This window comes from Podarcis raffonei, chromosome 13, assembly GCF_027172205.1.
Source record: "Podarcis raffonei isolate rPodRaf1 chromosome 13, rPodRaf1.pri, whole genome shotgun sequence".
Lineage (NCBI taxonomy): Eukaryota > Metazoa > Chordata > Lepidosauria > Squamata > Lacertidae > Podarcis > Podarcis raffonei.
In genome coordinates, this window is record NC_070614.1 from 52,948,272 (window position 1) to 52,954,271 (window position 6,000).

A 6,000-nucleotide genomic window follows, 5' to 3' on the forward strand; every position below is an offset into this window, starting at 1 on the left:
AGGCAAAAATCAAATCGCGAGTCACAGAGAAGGGAAATCTGAAAAGAGGAAGCGGCTGCTTTCCTGCATTCTGCCTCAGGGTCTTACTGCCCACCCGCCTCTGTTTCGTTGCTGTGTTTGCTCAAACGGAACAAAGAGCAGGGAAAGCCCCTCCCCTCCAGGCAAGCAGAGGGGAAAGCAGAGCGTCGTTCCTTCTAATTCCTCTCTGTGCTCCGGTGCTGCTGAAAACATGCAGGTGGGAGAGAGAGAGAGAGAGAGAGAGAGCGCGCTGGCTGGTTTGGGTGCTTGGGTGGGGGGAAACTTTTGCCTTTCTTTCCTCCCTCCCGTTAAACCCCTCTCCTGCATTCTTAGCCAGCTGCTTCTCTGCACACCCCTCTCATGCTCCTTTTCCCTTCTTTGTTTTTCCTTCCCTCCCCACTTAAAATGTGGTTACAAAGCATAGATCCACATGGATCCTCAGGATCTTTGCATTGGGTCACCCCAAATTCACCATCAGATCACATAGCATGTCCATGGCTACAGCCTGCCCCCCAAAATCACACACCCACTGTTGCCTGGGGCTGCAATGGTGCAAAAATGTGGTTAAAAAGCATGGATCCACATGGATCCTCAGGATCTTTGCATTGGGTCACCCCAAATTCACCATCAGATCACATAGCATGTCCATGGCTACAGCCTGCCCCCCAAAATCACGCACCCACTGTTGCCTGGGGCTGCAATGGTGCAAAAACGTGGTTAAAAAGCATGGATCCACAAGGATCCTCAGGATATTTGCATTGGGTCACCCAAATTCACCATCAGATCACATAGCATGTCCATGGCTACAGCCTGCACCAAAAAAATCACGCACCCACTGTTGCCTGGGGCTGCAATGGTGCAAAAATGTGGTTACAAAGCATGGATCCACAGGGATTCTCAGGATCTTTGCATTGGGTCACCCCAAATTCACCATCAGATCACATAGCATGTCCATGGCTACAGGCTGCCCCCCAAAAATCACGCACCCACTGTTGCCTGGGGCTGCAATGGTGCAAAAACGTGGTTACAAAGCATGGATCCACAGGAATTCTCAGGATTTTTGCATTGGGTCACCCCAAATTCACCATCAGATCACATGTCTGTGGCCACAGCATGAAGCACAAAAATGATACATCCACTGTTTCATTCAGAATGTTTTTTCCCTTGTTTTCCTCCTCTAAAAACGATGTGCGTGTTATGGTCAGGTGCGTGTTATAGAGCGAAAAATACGGTAGTTGCTTTGGAAGGCGATCATCAGGCATCCGCACAACATGACCAGTCCAACGAAGTTGATATTGAAGAATCATTGCAAAACAATAATTACCATGTGTTCAGGGTAGATCAACGTGTCAGTGTCCACTTATCCCCAGTGTAAATATGACATATCGGCAAAAGTCGGAAATTGAAAGATAACTATAGCATGTACACAAAAATCAATTTCAGATTTGAAATCAGAACATATAAGAACAGTTGAAAAATCTCATGCAAAAGAAAATGAAGAAAAAAAATTGTTCCCCCGTATACTGTGTATCCCAAGGGAATACATTTTTCTTTTTGCATACTTCCAACTGTACAGAGATATACATGTCATTTTCAATGCTATCCATGTCATGTTCAGTGCTATATAAGTCACTTACATTTACTCTCACATTGTACTACTTTGGCTACATGTTTAATAACATATTGAATTCTTGCATTGTGAAAAACAAAGATTGTGGTGAAAAGTGAAAAAACATGAATTGCAAAAAAACTAGAGTTTACAGAACAAAACCAACTTCAGATACAAAATCAGCATGTCGAAATTAGGTTGGAACAACTGCACGTGTCAATGCAACAAAATTTTTGTTCCCCAGTCTAAAAGTCTTGCCCCCTTCAGGGTCATAGCACTGTAGATATGAATTTCTGGCAGATGGCTGCCTGGCCCCTCTTTAAAAATCTCCACCAGGTGTCTGGAGCAGCCGAAAACAAGCTTGCACCCATCTTCCCTGTGTTAACTGACAGCCTTTTGGATATTTGAAGGTGGCATGGAGGAAATAGCAAGCTTGTTGTTTTTCCCTGCTCTGGAGGGCAGGACTCGAACCCGTGGCTTCAAGTTCCAGGGACGGAGGTTCCGACTGAACATTGATTTATGATTTTATAATTCTTCCAATTAAGATTTCTCTTCTTGCTTCAAAAATTAATCAGGAGGCGGTGGTGGGGTGTTCAAAAGCCTCCTGTGGACTCAAGGGGGGGGGAACGCAGGTGACTCGTTTTAATTAAGAAGGGCTCTATTTTTAATCTGCAATCAAAGCCTTTTTATAGCTCATCACACTGATTAAGCAACAGGGAAGCTTTGAGGTTGTCGCTGCAACGCTTGGGGATGTGTTTATGCCATGGGTTATTTTTAAATGCTTTTGAAACACAGAATCTTTATATCTTATTATGATTTATGTGGAAATTGCTCCGTTTGGTTGTGTGTCTTTTTATGTTTTATTTATTGTTTACGACAACTTTTCTAATAAAGTTTTATTTCATGTCGTAACTTTTCATGGTTCGAACTATGGAAGGGAGGCACACAAATAAAATTATGCATGCGTGTATTTTATTTATGGCTGATATTCCACCTTTTTTCCCCTCCAAGGAGCTCAAAGTGGCGGGTTCGGTTCTCCCCCTCCTCATTTAATCTCCCCCCCCCCCACAACAACCCTGTGAGGTAGGCTAGCCTGAGAGGCAGCGAATGGCCCAAGCTCACCTGATTTATTATTAGTGTGTCATAAAATTTATACGTATAGTTAAAGCTCTGGTTTTCCCAGTAGTGATGTGTGGAAGTGAGAGCTGGACCATAAAGAAGGCTAATCGCCGAAGAATGGATGCTTTTGAATTCTGGTGCTGGAGGAGACTCTTGAGAGTCCCATGGACTGCAAGAAGATCAAACCTCTCCATTCTGAAGGAAATCAGCCCTGAGTGCTCACTGGAAGGACAGGTCCTGAAGCTGAGGCTCCAAGACTTTGGCCTCCTCATGAGAAGAGAAGACTCCCTGGAAAAGACCCTGATGTTGGGGAAGATGGAGGGCACAAGGAGAAGGGGACGACAGAGGACAGGATGGTGGGACAGTGTTCTCAAAGCTACCAGCATGAGTCTGACCAAACTGCGGGAGGCAGTGGAGGACAGGAGTGCCTGGCGTGCTCTGGTCCAGGGGGTCACGAAGAGTCGGACACAACTAAACAACAACAACAACAACAAAATTTATACACTCCCGGATTGCAAAAACAACCCTGGCCAAAGTGGTTTCCAAATAAGATAAAATAAGAAGATGATCAATAAGAAAAATGAATGGAAATAATTTAAGACTTCTGGAAAGCTGAAATAGCAACAGACTAAGATTAAAATTCACACCAGCATCGCTAAGCAACTGGGTAGGTTTGTTTAAAGAAGAACATTTAGCAAGCGTTGAAGACGCCTTTCTGATATCAAGTGGCAAGGAGTTCCAAGGCTCACTAACGAGCTTCGTGGCCAAGTGGGGATTTTATTTTATTAAGTTTTTATCTATACTTTCCAGGCTTATATTTCATTAATTTCACAATCATTTTAATCTTTCATAGTTTGACTTCCTTCCCTGAAGGACCAGGTGCGCAGCCTGAGAGTCATTTTGGACTCACAGCTGTCCATGGAGGCGCAGGTTAACTCTGTGTCCAGGGCAGCTGTCTACCAGCTCCACCTGGTACGCAGGCTGAGACCCTACCTGCCCGCGAACTGTCTCGCCAGAGTGGTGCATGCTTTAGTTATCTCCCGCTTGGACTACTGCAACGCGCTCTACGTGGGGCTACCTTTGAAGGTGACCTGGAAACTGCAATTAATCCAGAATGCGGCAGCTAGACTGGTGACTGGGAGTGGCCGCCGGGACCACATAACACCGGTTCTGAGAGATCTGCATTGGCTCCCAGTACGTTTCCGAGCACAATTCAAAGTGTTGGTGCTGACCTTGAAAGCCCTAAACGGCCTCAGTCCTGTATACCTGAAGGAGCGTCTCCACCCCCATCGTTCAGCCCGGACACTGAGGTCTAGCGCTGAGGGCCTTCTGGCGGTTCCCTCCCTGCAAGAAGCCATGTTACAGGGAACCAGGCAGAGGGCCTTCTCGGTGGTGGCGCCCGCCCTGTGGAATGCCCTCCCATCAGATGTCAAAGAGATAAATAATTACCTGACATTCAGAAGACATCTGAAGGCAGCCCTGTTCAGGGAAGTTTTTAATATGTAACGCTGTACTGTTTTTAACACTGATTGGGAGCCGCCCAGAGTGGCTGGGGAAACTCAGCCAGATGGGCGGGGTATAAATAATAAATTATTATTATTATTATTATTCCCCCTCTCGAGGTTTCGCCTCCCATTAGCTGATGGGACTTCTAGTCCAAAACCTCTGTGGGGGCACGAGGTTGGGGGTGGTTGCTGCAGGCTCTTGGACATGGCCTTTTGCAAATCTCCACCCAGCTGTGGGCCTGGAGACCCTTTTAAATCTGAACCCCCTGGGTTTCTCACCCTCCCATCAATGCCACCGCTGTCTGCCCCCTAAAAACCCTGTTTTTTGCAAGGATCTTTCTCTTTAATATTAATTTTTATTAATTTTAAAATATAAATTATAGTACATACCACAAAACTTCACAACTTATACAATCTTTTTGGATGAAATTAATGGCAGAAATAGGTTAAAACTTATCGATAAGGATTTGCTGAACTAATAATCTGAACTGGAATACAAAAGTCAGGGAATACAAAAGTCAGAGGAAGTCAGGGAAATAGGTTAATGAAAAATAAGTATTGTAAATCTTATGTGTTTTTAATTTTTTTTATCTTTGTATTTTTTGTTATTTTTTCTTTTTTCTTTTTGGTTTTTTCTGGTATTAATTTTGAAAATTTTAATAAATATCTTTAAAAAAGAAAAAAGAAATTAATGGACTATGCAGAACTAGACAAGCTAACAGGAAGGATCCGAAATCTGAGGGACCAGAGATTCACAGAAGACTGGTTTAAATTTACAGATTATTGTGATGATCAGACTACATTTGTAGGTTTGCAAGAAGTTTTGTGAAGTGAATTATTGGAACTATTGCAAAAATCGATAAAGGGGAGGGTGGTTAGTTAAGATAATTAAAGGCAATTATGAATTTAAGAAATGCACAAGAAGTGACTGGAACGGTGGATTATCAGAGGTGCTGATGGAAGTCCCAAAAAGATTGTTTTTTGCAAGGATCTCAGTCATCTGCCTCATTACTCACCTTTTACAGCTTCTCAGCTGTTTTCAGAGGTAACTAACATAAAGCTCTGGTGGAAATAGACATATCCCAGTGTGGGCAGCTGGGCCTCCTGTTTAAGAACCTTTTAAAAAAATGTAAATAATAGAAATCCTTTGTCAAGGTAATGACAATCCCTTGGAAGGGAAAGCTCTGAGCTCTGCAGATTTTTGCTCCGCATTGTGTTTTGCATAATATATTCTGCTATTCCACCGCCCATCATCCCATCCTTCTAGAGGTTATGCAGAGGCTGAATATTCTCTTTCTCGCTCCCCAATTCAAATCTCATTTATTCGCCCTTCTGTGACTTGGGAGATCTCACCTGCTTTCTTAGCGTATCTGTTCAACCATAAGGAATAGCCCCTTGGTGCTTTTTTTTAAAAAAAAGAATCATGGAATTGTAGATGGAAGGGTCCACGAGGGCCATCCAGACCAACCCCGGGGAATGCAGGAATATTTTTCCCTACGTGCATCTCGAACCCAAGACCCAGAGATTAAGAGTCTCATGCTCTCCTATATATTTATTTCTCTGGAAGCTGAATGCTAGACTTTACCTGGTGTAAACAAAACCCTGGCCTTTAACTGAAGGAGCGTCTCCACCTCCATCGTTCTGCCGGACACTGAGGTCCAGCTCCGAGGGCCTTCTGGCGGTTCCCTCACTGTGAGAAGCCAAGTTACAGGGAACCAGGCGAAGGCCCTTCTTGGTGGTGGCGCCCGC